Here is a 15,995-nt window from a genome sequence, read left to right as displayed (position 1 = left end):
GCTTTGATTACATTTTATCTTGTTTAAGGTCCAGGTTTGTCTATGTGCATATGCACTATGAGTTAAAACGTAACATGATATATAACATTAATATTTACATATTTAGCAACAATGTCATGGTTTATTATTAGTGATGCATCTCCATTGTTCTTAACAAAGTGGAACAGAGATCATTGTCCAGGTGATGCGTTTTTGTTGTGGTATTTTCTATAATTTCAAATAATATACAAAGGTTTGATGAAACTTTTTTCACTTCTTTGGCCCGGCAATCCTTTATTGAAATGACCATGTGCTGCTGTGACACAAAATCGCCAAGATTGCAAATTACAGCTATAAAACCAGTTACTGTTTTGAGCTGCTGGTTAAATATCTTTCAAAAATGCAAACACATGCTTAGGCAAAATCTGCACACAGTCACATGTTCATTTTCTCTGAATAAAAGGGGGTTTAGCTAAATATGCCCAAATTTAAATGTGCACATGCTGCATCAGAAATTCATTATGGTAAATAAGTTTGTCAATGATGTTTATGAAGGAGCTGAAGCTGTGGAAAAATTATTATTCATCTTTTTATGGTGAGCATCAACAGCAGAAGACACCACTGCAAGATTTGATAAAGAGATATGAGGGTAACCAGACGGCGACCTCAGTATAGGCCCATGTATGTGGGAAGGTGTGAGTATGCCCATAACCCTACTGTCTCTCACACTGGGATGCTGTAACTCCAGCTGGTAGATAACACCTGCACCACCAGCCAGTGAGGAGCTCATATTTCTCCATGTGAACAGATGCTGATGATCACTTGCAAGAAGATGAAAGGAAGAGCTAGCAGTCTTGGGGAGTTTTTACACCTTTGACCGTTTGTCTGCTGATGGAACTATGACTGGAGCTTGAGACTGCTGAAAGAAATCCCTTCTCCTGTACCTTTGAAGTTGACCTGCTCTCACAGGCTTTATGCTTCAAACATCCATCCAATTCAGTCAGCATTGTGCATGATGGCCTGAAGAACCAGGGCACTATCATGGGTTGTGTCCATTGACGGCAATACTCGAAGATACAGCAGCAGGAACTACAGTATTTGATAGCAACAACACTCATCTGCAGGCACAAGCACATAAGTTGCAGGGCACGACAGCTTTAAGATCTGTAGGCACTGAAAGCAAGACTCAGTGACAACAGCAAGGCTCAAGGATGTGACAAAAGTAGGAGTTGTGGCGAAAGCAGGGCTCAACTTGATAGCTTCAGATGTTTCAGGTTATGTCAGAAGCACTTCCAACAACATCTTAAGTAAGCGAGTGACTACACACATACCATTAGAATGCCACTGAACCAGTGAGAAGAATGCAAAAGACAAATAACTAATATTAATAAATCATTTTAAATTTCAGCTAGAGCCAACAAAGGCATAATTTAAGGGGCAATCAGGCCTACTTTTGTTTGAGTATTCTGGCAGGGAGCTATCTGGAGCCTCACACCTAAAATGCATTGAAGAGCAAACAAAAACACACAGCTTGTTATCACTTCACAGGGGCCTAAGAGAGGCATGGCTTTGACTTTGTTCAGTCCCTGTATATAAGAGATATGCATGCACTGTAAGAATGTAAAGTGTGTTGGCGTGTCCCAGTATTTACACAAATTACAATGTAAATACCACTATTTTGTTTTATTTCTTTTAAAGTGCTACTCATCCTAATACAGGGTGTTGGAGCACTTTATAACACATGTACACAATACATTGACAATAAATCATGCAAGTCTGTAAATCAATGTACAGGATGTGTGACATAAGAGAGTGTGGTTTACAAGTTGTAGGAGTCATATTTCCTTTATAGCTCAATGTGCTATGTTACACTTCACTTCAGTCACAACTGGGAGGGGAATCCCGTCCAACGCACAGGTTTTACAAACCATCAAGGGGTTCCACATAGAATTGTACAGAACTTCGGTTCAGCCTTCTCATCCATGTTCTCTGACTTTTGCAGATGGTCAGATAGCCTTGTTGGACCAGGAGGTTGAGGACCTTCTGCAGAAGGTCACAGTTTACAGAGATCAACTCGACCCCCAGGGGTTTCCTCAGCAACATCTTCCTGGTGGAGAAAAAGGATGAAGGTCAACGACTGGCCATCAGTCTCAGAGAGTTCAATGGGTAGCTCATTGATTGCCATTTCAAGATGGGAAGCAGCCATCTTTTGCATGATCTTCTAGGCCCAAAGACTGGATGGTCCAGTTGGACCTTCAGGATGCCTACCTGATATATCCGCTCTTCCCCCATCACAGATTCCTTCAATTCAGGTGGCAAGGCCAAGTGTACGAATTCAAGACACTGCCTCCCCTTGGTCATCTGCCCCTTGGTGTTTCACCAAGGTCCTCAAGCCATTAATGGAACACCTCAGAGCCCAGGGTTTCTGTCTGATCATATGTCTGGATGACATCTTGCTCCTGGATCAATGTCCCCATCATCTGGTGGAGCAACTCCAAACCACAATTCATTTATTGGAAACTTTGGGTTTTATCATCAACAAACGGAAATCTGTTCTCCCCCAGCAAGACATACTATGTTTCTCAGGTTTGCCACAGACTCAGTGGAGAAATCCTTGAGTCTGCCCTCACGCAAGATCACAAAGATCTGCAGGGAACTCAAGAGAACCCTAGCCAGGAAATCCCTTCGCCAAATAGCTTGAGTTGTGAGACTGCTCTCCTCCTCCATTCAGGGGATTTTCCCATGCCTGACTCCACTGCAGGGCCTTCCAGTGCCTCAAGGCATCCCACTGGTGCAAAGGCTTGTAGTACTCTGAGAAGGTTCCTCTCATGGATGAGGTCACAGACGAAATTAAGTGGTGGCTGGTGCACTTGGAGGCCTGGAATGGGAGGGCTATTTTCGGCTACAAACTGGACTTAGTGATCGAATCTGACGCCTGCAAATCCTGCTGGGGTACATGCTGTAGAGACTTCTTTACAGTAGGAAAATAGTCTGTAGAGGAAAAGCGACTCAATATCAACTGTTTAGAGCTCATGGCGGTGTTCTTTGCGATAAAGTGTTGAACAAAGGACAAAGTACACTGCAGTGTGCTTTTGAAGATAGACAGCCTATCCGCTGTCTGATATATCAACCTGATATATCAAGCATCTAGGGTGCGCCAAGTCAAAAGCTCTGGCAGACTTGGCCAAGGACCTTCTAGGAATTCTGTCTGTCCAATGACATATTGTTTACAGCGGAATACCTTCTTGGGATATCCAAAGTAAGTGACAGATTGGTATTACAGACAGTGGTACAACACAAGCATGTGGTGACCGAACCCATCAGTTTTCAAGAGATTGGAAGCCCTATGTGGGCCTTTTCAGTTGACCTCTTTGCATCCAGGCTAGACCATTAAATTCCCAGATACTTTGGCCAGAGGCTGGATCCTCTAGCACCCGCGATAGACACCTTTCTGCAGGACTGGACAAAGTAGCAGGAATGCGCGTTTCTCCCCTCGCGATGATCATGAAGTTGTCTGCGCAAGTCAAACGTCAAGGAGCCCGGGTAGTCCTGATCACTCCTTGCTGGAGGTCTCAAGTCTGGTTTCTGGTAATTCTGGAACTTTCCTGGGATTCTACAGTCCTTCTACCCAGCACTCCAGTTCTCCTTCAAGATCCTGTGGGCAATTGCCATCTGTTAGTGCTTCAGGGATGAATGCCCCTAATGGCCAGTGGATTTTAGGCAACGCTGGAGAGTCTCAGGACTTTCACCTCAAGCAGAGAGAATGGTGTTGGCTGCCTTAGCAGATGGTGCCAACACACGTTAGGTGTGCATGGTCTAGATGGGTGTGTTTAAAACAATAAGGATCCCATGGGGTGCAAAGTAGTCCCCAACTTAAATTATTTAGCGTCCCTGGCATATGACAACATGACGGAAGAATTCCATCTGCTGGGTGACCACCAACTTTTAATCTCCCTCAAGAATTCTTTCAGTGCAGTCACCTCCACCACCATCGCCAGATGGATCTGCTCGGTTATGTAGGAAGCAGGCATTGACATCCTGCAATTTGGTGCACATTTTGTGGGAGGAGGAATGGCTTCTACAGCTTTTTTCCTGTGAGCTCTACTGGAAGACATCATTAATGCAGTGGATTGATCATCAGATTCCATGTTCAGTAGGTTTTACTTCAAACCAGTTCTGGACATGTTTTTTTTGGTGGTGGATAAGCTTTGAACAGGCATAATCCTCACAACTGGTCCTGCTATAGAATGAAACATTTCCTGGTAAAAATTAAGGAACGTTTCAATTCTAGTAAGGACACAAAGTTGAGGACTATTCTCACTCAAGACTTTAAAGAGACCTCTCATTTCCTTCCCCACTGGCCTGAAAATGGATAATTTTCCTGAAGGGACAAGCATAAGGTCTAAGTAACTGACTTCTTGTTTTCTGTAATGTCAAAAATTGTTAGGCCTCTGTTAATTTTATGAATATCAGACTCTTGTGTTATTAAAGTTATAGTGTTTCTCTTGAGCTGTTTAATCCTGTGATTAGCTTATGATTATTTGTGAAGGATGGATGGCAGTTTATGGATTTGTTTGGTTTTATTTGTAGGCTCCGATGGGACTAAGGGAGAGTGAAAAGGAAAAGGAAAGACGCTCCTGTAGCACTCAAGAAAGAGGACGTTAAGTGGGACATGTGCACACATATAAATGGCTCTCTGTGCTCATTGGTTATTTGTTTTTGTAGTTCTTTCCCTGGTGCTGATGGTAAAATGAGTCCGTGTTCTTTAATGTTGAAGTCTGCTGGAAATTAATAAAGGAAGAAAGCAAGGCATACCCCTCACCTCTGTGTCCTTAATAGAATTGAAACTTTCCTTTGCATTTGGCCATAATTACAGAATCACACCTTTCCTTTGGCAGGCTGCACTAACCACTTTGAAAAATGGGGAGGACCACTCTTCATACAGGACGTGACAATCCCCTGGCAGGCAGAAATATCTTCTCTTCAGATGTAGAAAACTGCGGATTTGTGGCCTACTGACAAATAAGTTTATTCATTTATTGACTAAATTGATCTAAGTATGTTTGGAGCTGGGGCTTTCCGAAAATATGTGTGATATTTTTTGTAGTCCTTTGATACACTTACCTAATAGATTTCCTAAATTCATTTGTGAATAATCAGAAAGATGATATGTATAATTTATTGTGAATTATTAATTGTTACATTAACATTAGCGTTGACCTTAGGTGTGAGGGACATGGACTGGAATTTTAGACCATCTTACTGTGTCAATCAGTTCTGCCTCCCAGGTCTAAGTTGGTGTATACAGCTCACATTGGATAATTACATTTTGTGTAACATTGTTTTCAATAATATCTTTAGAAACAGTATTTGCACTGGTATTCTTTAATTCCATTGCAGGAGCCAAAATAATTTCAGGTATTAGTAGAAATGTGTCTTGTGTATGTATCTTGATTGTCCCTTCTCTTGCCAATTTATGCCAATATTTATGATCTGATGATAGGGGCCAGTGGCAACTTTTAGTAGCCAAGATTTGGGGTCTACTCAGCAGCATCATTAACACCCACTTTAGTAGCTTGATTAATTCAAGATAGGTTACTAAATATTTTATTATTAAATAATAAACATATGTTATTTTTTTGTTGCCAAATTGTTTTTATTAAAGGTTTTTGCAAAGTCGTCACAATAAACTGAATGAAATCATTAGTATTAAGGCCAACAGTTGAAACCAGAAGCAAGTAGGAGGTACAGTTTCAAAAGAAGCAAGGCATCGCCATCTCACCTCACATATTGTAAATGAAAATGAGGAAAAGGAAGCAAAAAGGAATAGAGAAGAAGAGAGAAAAAAATAACATAATCTTTCAAAGAGATACAATTCCAAATATATTATTTAAAATCCTTTGAAATGTGTTTACATAAAAAAAGAAAAAAGAACAAGATAGCAGAGAATTAACATTGGAACCAGTCTGGATGGACCATTGAGAGAGTGGGCGCAGGGGTGAACCCGGTCTGGCTGACAAGGGATGGTATTCATTGTATACTTAGGAATGGTGGAGGTGGCGGGTAGAGAAAGGAATTCTATACCTGGAAGAGGTGAAGTGCTCTAGTAGGGATGGGACAAGAGAAAAGTGGGAGGACCCGTGACAGAAACTGAACGAATGGACCCCAAATAAAGTCAAAAGTCCTACGGGCCTCAACTAGTATGTCTGCCATTGGTTCCATTGTGAGGGCTGGACCATAGGCGAGCATGCCATTGTGACACAGAGGGGGCCTAGCGATTTTTCCATGCTGAGGCCAAGGCCATCTTGGCTGCTCCCAAGCAGAACCATACAATGGAGTAATCACTCCATGTTTGGTGTTTAGGAAATGGGTCCTGAAGACCCAGAAGAACAAATTCTGCAGTACAGGGGATTGGGTAGTTCAACATGTCTTTAATTTGAGCTGTGATTTCTGCTCAAGAGGGTCATATAGTTGAACAGTCCCACCAAATATGCTGAAAGTCTCCCGGTAGCTCACAACCCTCGAGCAGAGATCTGAGACTTTTGGGAATGTTTTCCTGAGTTTAACTGGGTGAAGGAACCAATCATAAAGTACTTTATAGTGTCCCTCTCTAACGCCTAGTGAATGGTTAAATTTAGGTATGTCCCTCCAGAGCGTCTGCCACTGCTTATCTGTGTTACAAGTCCCAAGTGTGTGTTCCCAAAATAAGAAGAGGTGGGGGTGAAGGTACGAGAAGTAGACATCAAAAGGGAATAAAGGAAAGAGATGTTCCCCCTGGGTTGTCCCAGCCCGTCTCACAAACTATTCTATAGGAAGTAAATCTCTGGTGGCTGCCAGTCGCATGTTTGGTTGTAGAACCCAATGCTTTAGCTGGGTATAATAATATATCTCTGAAGTGGGTAAGTTGAAGTCACTACAGCAATTTTTGAATGTCAGTATGTCCCCTCCATGAAAAGATTTGAAATAGTTAGGCAATCACCTTCCTACCAAAGGACAAATGAGCCCGGGTGAAGTGTAGATTAGAAGGCCGCATTGTCGTGGATGGGTGTGTACAGAGAGGGGAAAGCTACCAAGTTGTGTGATCAAGTCACACTGCCCTATGTTTTTAGCGCAGTAGCGGTCAGGGTGCTGAGATATGCATTGTGTGGGTGGTCAGGCCTGAGCTTCCACAGGACATCCCAAATCGTCTTGCCCACCACCACTCTATCCTTATGGAGCCAGGGTTTGTCGGATTCCCTAAGGGACCATTCGGATATGACCCGTCATTAAGCCGCTTTATAGTTGGATATGAGATCTGGCAAAGCTAGTCCAGCGGCATCTCTTAGGAGCATCAGCAATTTGTGGGAGTGGCTGGCTATAGGGTCCTGCCAAATTAAGTTTGTTATCAACATGCAGGTAGTGAAGAAGAAGTCAATTCTCTATCAATATAAGTCAACTATGTTGGGGGTGTCCTTTATGCCTAGGTAGGTGATTTCCTTCTTTAACCATTGAAAGGGGGAGGAATCTGTTATCTCCTCCAGCACTGGAGGGACAGTCAGATTGAGCATGAAGAACTTCTGAAGACTGACCTGGAAGCGAGCTATGGATTCAAAGAGATGGAGTGCAGTTTGACGTCTGAGAAGATATAGGCTCATATTTAAATGCTTTTTTTGCATCGCATTTGCGTCACTTTTGATGCAAAATCGGTGCAAACTTACAAAATACAACTGTATTTTGTAAGTTTGTGCTGATTTTGCATAAAAAAATTACGCAAATGCTGCGTTAAAAAAAGTATAAATATGGGCCATAGTCAGAAGGATATCATCCGCAAATAAGGAGATTTTTGGGCTCACTGAGCCACAGGGGAGGCCTTGAACAGAGGGTGTAGCCCGTATCTTAGCTGCTAGACGTTCAATACTGATCGCGAAGAGCAGATGTGAAAGGGACATCCCTACCTTGTTCCTCAGGCCAGCTCAAAGTATTCTGAGGCACATCTATTCAATAGCTCTCTTGACCAGGGGTGGGCATAGTTGGCTTGGATCAATGCCGAAAAGCATTCACCAAATCTGCATTGGCGCATTGTTTGAAAGAGGAAGCTCCCCGTCCGCTTGGTCTAAAGCCTTTTCAGCATCTAGCGCTAGGAGAATCGCCTGGATTTTCTTTTTATTGGCTTTCTCAACTAAGTGGACCACCTGTCATGGGTCTGCCACCCCATAATAAAGCCAGATTGGTCTGGGTCTAATAATTCTGCCATATTATGCTCTAATCTGTTGGCCAGGATTTTGTTGTGGAACTTGGCATCAAGATTAAGTAGGGCAATTGGCCTAAATGAGGAGTGAGGATTTTTCCTGGGCTGTGGAATAATAGAAATCACGGCTTCTCCCATTGAGGGAGCTACTGCGTGGGAGTCAGCTATATGATTACATAGTTCCATCAAGTAAGGGACCAGATCCGAACTGAAGGACCTGTAGAAGTGTGCACTTAGGGCCATATTTATGGAAAAGTGGTGCAGTGCGGTGCTGCGCCAAAATTGGCAGCGCCGCGCTGCGTCACTTTACAAACACAGGGATGCACCGTATTTAAGTGAATACAGCACACCCCTGTGTTGTCTCCTGCACTGGTGCTAAATTCAGCTGCCAACGCAGGCATCCTCGCACCATTGTGCAAGGATGTCTGCATTGAGGGGTGTGATTGTTTATGTGCGGGAAGGTGTCCCTTCCTGCACATAAACAATCACTAATGGTGCTTTGCCACTTCTGTGTGTGTTGCACAATGCAGCACACACCGAATTGCCAAAGTGTAATTTTCAAATAATTGTTTATGTGCAGAAAGGGACACTGTCCCACACATAACCAATAATTTCTGGCATTTTGCTCTTTCTATGTGTGCTGCAAAGCAAAAAACGAGGAGGAATAAAAATATTCCTCCTCGTTGTGCCCTGCTAATGCCACCACTGGGGGTGGCGTTAGATTTTGGCGCTGCCTAAGGTTTACGAAATTTCATAAATCTGAGGCAGCGTCAAAATGCAATGGGTGTTGCTGTGGCACGCCCACAGCAACACCCATTGCATGCGCCTCCCACGCACAGTGCTGCGTGGGAAGGGGCCATATTTACAGGGTGACGTTAAGCCACAAAAAGTGGCTTAATGCCACCTTGTAAATACACCGCAGTGCTTAGCGCCACAGGAGCGTCATGAAAAGTGATGCTCCTATGGCACTAGGGGCCTATAAATACGCCCCTTAATCTTTCAGGGCCAGGTGTTTTGTAAAGTTTCAGTGTGTCTGTAGCAGCTTGTACCTCCTCGCCAGTTATGGGACTATTTAAGACTTTATTAAGGTCTGATGGAACCTGAGGAAGGGTAACTTCACTATTTTGATATTTTAATATGAATTTACATTTATATTTTTAATTATTTAATAATTTCATTGAACATTATTTATTATGGGGTTTTATTTTAAGCCCCTGCCTCCCTTATTTTCTGTGGGAGGGTGTTGCCATACCAGTTGTTGGCCATGTGTAATGCTGGACTTACTACAAAAATGAACGTTAATACAAAAGTATGTGTCTACAAGAGTACAGTTTGTGAATACCAAAAAGTAGTAAAATTATGCAAAAGTGTAAGTTACCTTTGTGAATCAGTCAATATCTTGATCTACTGTGTTGGAGACTAGAGTTAGAAAAACTCATTCTCAAACATGTACAGAGTTTTGCTCTCTTCAGTTTCCTTTGCCTTTTTCTTTTACACACAGGCCTCTACCTGAAAGGCTAAATTGAGAAATAGAAGTTCCATGGCTGGAGAAAGTTGAAGATGGATCATACAGGAGAGAAATGAATGGAGGAAATAAAAGATAAATGGATGGATGAAGAGCAGGAAGGAATGAGGGAAGGAAGGCTGGGTGAGTAATGGATAGAATAACCGATGATGGATACAGAGAAAGAAAGGAGTGAAAAAATGGATATATGGGTGTATGGGTGCATGGATAGAAGGAAAAGCCAGAAAAAGAGGAGATGAGAGATATATAGATAAAAGATGGAAAGGGTGGATGAGGGATCGATGAATAGATTGAAGGATAAAAGACAGAAGGATGTGTGGACTGGTAAAAGAGTGCATGGATCCATGGAAGGATGCATTTATGGATGGATAAAAGCAGAATGTTGGAGAGAAAGAAAGAAAGAAAGAAAGAAAGAAAGAAAGAAAGAAAGAGATAGTATAAAGGAGAGATGGGTGCTAGGAAATTGGGGAAAGAGGAAGGAATGTATATGAGAATGGAAAGAGACTGGAAGGAAGGCCAGATGGAAAAGAAACAGAAAGCCGGACAAGAAACAAAAAGATGGAGAGAAAAAAATGAACGAGGAAAAAAGATAAAGGAGGAGGAAGATGGAAAGAAAAATTATGAAGTTTAAGACCATAAAGAGGGAAAAGAAACTAAGAAGAAAGAAAAGTAATTAAGTAAAGAAAGAAGACTAGGTCAAATCAGGGAATGAAATCAAAGGAAGATTTACAAATGAACGAAAGGAATGCTAAAATAAGATTGACAGAATTTCTCCTCAGTCAGGTTTCGGGCATGCACAGGTCACCACAGCGTCCTCTTCTCTTGACGACAGTGGAACCAGGCAACGATTCTTCTTTTTCATGGTGGCCCCCCTGGCATATGGAGTCACTGAATTTACACTGCACATAGGAGATGGCCTGATTGGCACAGAGGTAATTTCCACTTCACTGCAGCTCCCTCGGATTATGGGGTTGCCGACTTCACTCTGCACATAGGATGCAGACCAATAGGCATGGCAGTAATCTTCAGGGAGCCCACCCTCTGGCATGAGATGTTGCTAACTTCACTCTGCACACTGTCTACAGCTTGAGCCGCAGGACAGTCATTTTCACAGGGGCCCCCTGTGGCATACTGGTTCACCGATGTCAATCTGCACATGTGCAATGTCCGAGTGGTGCAAACACGTATAACTTCATGGCCACCCCCTACCTGAATCTCCACATGGGTGATGGCCCGATTGGTGCCGCAGCTGTCTCCTCAAACCTCAATAATGTGATCCACTTGCTAGGATCCCCCACTGGACCTCGCTCCTTCCAAACACTCTCCTTTTCATCACAAGGCACACTTGTCTTGACAAGCAGGCAGGCACTGGTGCTCTAGGCTCCAGGGTAAGGTAGTCGTAGAGTTCGCTGGGTGTCCGGCCCTACCCTTTATGATTCTGTTATCAGCCCTATTTCCTTCCTGAGATGTGCCCGGGCCCCTTTACAGTGACCTCTCTCTGAATGAAAGAGCACCCTTTGAAAAGCCTGGCTGTCCTTTCTCAGCTCACAGGAATGCAGCAATCCAGAAATCTGTATGGGTGTAATCCTCTACCTCCTCATTCTCCTCCAGTCCACTCTGGGTCCCCCAAAAGGGGAACTCAGAGTCTTCTGTGCACTGTACCATTCATAGGCACATATACACAAAGCACACACAGGTAACCACATGCGTGCTGCACAACACTCCATACTAACTTGATGTAGGCCAAGGGTGAGTAAAGTACACAGCAGTGGAACATTACATAAGTGAGCATGTAGGTATCACTCCACTGACACAGATAAAAAAGCATGTTCACCTCTTCCCATCACTACACAGTATGTTGACACTACTGCGCTTGTGCTACTCATCTCCTGGTAAAGGCAGTAGCCTTTCACCACTGTCACAGTGCTTTGGGGGGCCCTCCAAGTCCAACAAGACCCCAATCTGCGATACAGGTGTATGATACGGGCCTATGTCATGGTGCAGACACTTTATTCGTGTTTGCCATGACAACAAAAATCTGCGCCAGAGTTCCAGACATCATTGCAGCTGGGGCTGAGTAACCCTTCAACCAAAACTCTAAATCAGGCAATAAAGGATCATAAGATCCATTGGTAGTGACTTGATATGTCAGCAGATCTGTAAGCTGCCATTCTCGTTAATACTCAAACAGCATTGCGTGAAATGTATCCATTATAATTGACATAACATTTATTTTCAATAAGTGTTTCCAGTGAAATAGCATTGTGAAATATTCCCCTTCCAGCCCTACTGCTAATTTTTTTTCGCAGAAGTGGTGTAGTATCAACAACGGAATGCTAGAGGATTAGTAAAAATGTGTGCATTTTTATGTTTGTTTTAAATTGTGTGCAGGGTATGGGGATAATGGCTGCTCTCAGTAGTCGCTGCACCATTGTTAATATCTGACTGCTTTAGAACATTGCAAGTCATTCCAGGAGTGTGCCAGTGTGTTAGTTGGTAGACACAGTCACCCTTCTATAACCACTTTGCACATCTAATTTGCGACTTAGCAGTGCCTTGCTGTAAAACGGCTATGCTGGGCGGGCGCCTCCCCAGTATGCAGTGCTTGTTCCCGCCCACAGGCTAGGACAGTCAGCGGATTGCTGTCTGGCTACATTGGAGTTGGAGACACGGTGCTGGAGACGTGGTGCTGGGATGACACTGCCCGCTCTCTCGCCGATTCTCTTTCCCGCTCTCACCCATTTCTCACCCATTCTCTCACCCTCTGAGGTGGAGCTCTTGGGTGTTGCAAACTGTAGTGCCCTAACTCCTGAGCCGCTCAAGACTCCAGTACTCTTCCCTTCAGCCCCTTGGCCATCACGGCCGCTGTGCTCCCTTCGCTCCTCCCTGTGTGCCACTGCTGTCGTCACTCTGCCTAACTGCCGTGGGGAGCCAGGGGAGGTTGGGTGTATGGAAGGGCGGCTGGCGGTCGGTGCTGGTGCAGGAGGTAGTTGGTTGTGGGGTTGGGGCACTGAGGACACAGAAAGTGACACAGACTCCCTGAGCCACCCCCCTTTTTTTTTGGTAGGAAGTGTGTCAGAGTATTCTGATTGTTCATGTTCCTGTTTCTGCTCTTTGAGCTTGTGGGTGGAGATGGGGGCTAACAGCAACTACCCGGGGAGGAAGTAAGCGCCCAACAGACTTTTTTAACTTGCCAAATGTTCAGTGTCGTTCAAGTGGCTACACCTCCCCAGGGAGCACTTCAATCTGCATTTTAATCTGCTGAAGGGGCCACTGCATTTCGCACACCCCTCTGATCCAGGAGCTGCTCTTGTTCTCTGACAGTACAGCACCATAAACTATCGACCTAATCACGAGCAGTGTAGATCACAGAAAAAGATTCATGGATGAACCCCATCAGAGAGGGACGTTAGACTTTGATCATATGTTGCTGACATGAAAATTATAATAAGGCATGACAGTGACCATAATGCCCTTTCTCTTGATATGGATCTCCAAGTCAGTTAAGGCAATAGTTACCCGATAAGACCCTTTCAACAGCAGGCTCCAATTAGAAACAAACAAGTGAAGAATTAAATGGAGTTAATAGCATGTTCAAAGGTATCAGTCATGTCTATTTATAAGTTGGTGGAGAGGAGTCTAGGAGACTTGTGCAATATAGACCCCCTTATGGGTCAAGAAGAATCCATAGCCATGATCAGGGACATTCATGACCACTTATTTGAAGGTCTCAAAAATCTTTTTTATGTAGAAGCCAGACATGCGGGTGCCAGGAGAAACCCACCTTCATGGTTCAACAGTCACTGTAGAGCTGCCAAATTTGCAATAATCACCTCAAACAAATCCCAGGATAGAAATTTGATTCAAACGAAAAGAGCGGCCTATAAAAGGGCTGTTAGTTATACAAAGAGGGAATGGGACGAAGAGAGATGGGAGGCCATACTGGTTGCAACTAAAGAGAATGACCAAACACATTCTGGAATATAGTAGGTACCTGGAACAGTCAGGGGGTTGCTGATATTGAAAATAAGATCACTGCAGAAGTATGGATCACTAATTTTTCAAATCTTTACTTCCCAATATTGGGAGCCAGACCACAACTAGCACTGGTGAAAAGTCTTCCCATGATAGGTTCAGAGGGAGCCCTCACTAGTGATGCATACCCAATCATCACTAGTAAAGAAGTGCTTTTGACCATTAAGATTAATCCTCACAAGGCACCAGACATCTGTAAGATTCCTGGTTATTTGTTTTTGGCTGAGACTGAGGTATGGGGTCCATATTTCATGCTTCTATTTAATGCCATTATGAGTGGATTGCCCATTCCTTCATCTTGGGCAGGGGCTGAAATAATCCCTATACGCAAGAAGGGTTCCACATTGTTAACAACCAATGACAAACCCATTAGCCTCATCAAGGCTTTGCAAAAGTTATTTAGTAGAGTCATTCTAGAAAGATTACAAGACTGGATGGAGGCTAATGATATTCTAAGTCCCCTGCAAGCAGGTTCCCATAAGTGCACGTCAACCACAGACCCAAGTGTTTAGGCTGCAGTAATTATACTGGAAAGCAGTTGTTCCTGAAGGTGGTAGTCTCTACATGGTCTTTGTAGGCCTGAAACGTCTGTTTGAACTGGTCCCCAGAAATATTTTGTGGCAGGTGCTGGGTGAGATGGGTTTTCCTACTTACCTACCTATAGCCATTGAAAGACTCCACTATCAGAATTTTGCCCAGGTTCATTGTGGTTGGCTAGGAGATGTGACAGAACCATTTCCTGTTAATAGAGGCGTACCCTTGTGCCAACACTCTTTATGATGTATAGCAAAGATCTGGTTGCGTTTTCAACTAACTATAACATTCCATGTTATCTTTGTGTTTTTATTGAATTTCTAAGTTTTTGTTCATGTAAAGTAACATATTATTACCATTCCTAACTATAACTTCACATTAAGCATTGTTTTTTCAGAGAATGTATATGTTTGCTTAACGTAAACTAAGCTATCCATCACCATGCATGACATGAGATTGGGCACATGGCCTGACCTTGGTGCCCACCCCCACAGGCAGTGCGGGCATGGGGTTGTCTTGCAACAATGTAAAAGGTGTTGTTTTATGAGGTAGGCCTACTGACTTTGTGAAAGGAGCAAAATACTGAAATAACTGCTGGTGGACCTATTGGCTTTGTCATAGGGGCAGGCCCCCCTCCCAGCGATGTGCATGTCTTGCTATGTCTGCAGCCAGACACTGCACCCAAACCCCCTGCGGGAGCCTAAAACCCCACCATAGATAGCCTATGGTTTGCGCAGCAATGGGTAGGTTCCAGGGTGTGGCCGGTGGTCAGGCACTAAGCCCAAATTCTTGCCGCCGCGCATGGCTGGGTATGTCATGTAACGATATAAAAGGTGTCATTTAAAGACTTACTGGCTTTATCAAAGGCTCAAAATACAAAACAAAATAGTCACTAAGCCTATTGGCTTGATTAGGGAATCAGCACATTAACATACATAAAGCAGTCTTATTGGATTTGTCAAAAAGCCACCAATAACTACATTTAAATGTATATTTCATGAAGTCACACATTGCCATGTTTAATAATAACGACTGTCACAAGTTATTTTTAATAAAGCATTTTTTGGAAAAAAACATGAAACATGTCTTAGAAATGGATTCAGTGACTCAGAACACTTGCTATGTTTTTTTTAAATGTCCCTGCTTCCCCCCACAACATTAAAACAAAAGGTTAACAATGCCCCTGCCTCTTCTAGGGGTGCCACCAGGAAGAAGAAAAATAATTTTATTAAGCTGTATGCCATTATGGAGCGCTTCTTGTTGGAGCAGTGAATAATAAATGTGTGACTCCTGCCACTTATTTATCATTCTTTTTTTTTCAAAATATTTTTGGGTGTCCCCGTGCCCACCCAGGTCACCGACACCTTTTTTAAAAAATTTCTATGTGAGGGGCAGTGGGGGGGAATCGCAAGGCCCCTGTAGCACCTGCTGGCTCTTTGCTAGCACCCATACCCAGTGATTTTGGGTGTAGCTGGGTCTAATTTTCCCTGCAGAAAATTGCATAGGGAAAATATGTTTTGGGGTCCCCCTGCCCCCCTGTTTTTTCTCAGCCCCTGATTGATGGATCATCCTGAAACTTTTCAGGAAGGCGTTAAGGTGGATGAGACTTTTATGGATTTGTAAGAGATTTGTAAGAGATCCTACATGTATTGCAGGAAAGTTATGACAGTCTTATAAACAAATAAAATGTGTATA

General features: G+C 43.4%; 1 long non-coding RNA gene across 1 annotated transcript in view; it reads left to right on the top strand.

Moving 5' to 3' along the window:
* Positions 1-4,791, top strand: part of LOC138282332 (uncharacterized) — a 116,358-nt gene extending 111,567 nt beyond the window's left edge. The window contains exon 3 of the long non-coding RNA XR_011200923.1: positions 4,570-4,791. This is a non-coding gene — a long non-coding RNA (uncharacterized lncRNA). The remainder of the gene's footprint in view (positions 1-4,569) is intronic.
* The last annotated feature ends 11,204 nt before the right edge of the window (positions 4,792-15,995 follow it).

Source organism: Pleurodeles waltl, chromosome 2_2 (genome assembly GCF_031143425.1).
Source record: "Pleurodeles waltl isolate 20211129_DDA chromosome 2_2, aPleWal1.hap1.20221129, whole genome shotgun sequence".
NCBI classification, from domain to species: domain Eukaryota; kingdom Metazoa; phylum Chordata; class Amphibia; order Caudata; family Salamandridae; genus Pleurodeles; species Pleurodeles waltl.
Note: the sequence above shows the minus strand (reverse complement) of the source record. Positions and strands in the feature narration are given on the sequence as shown.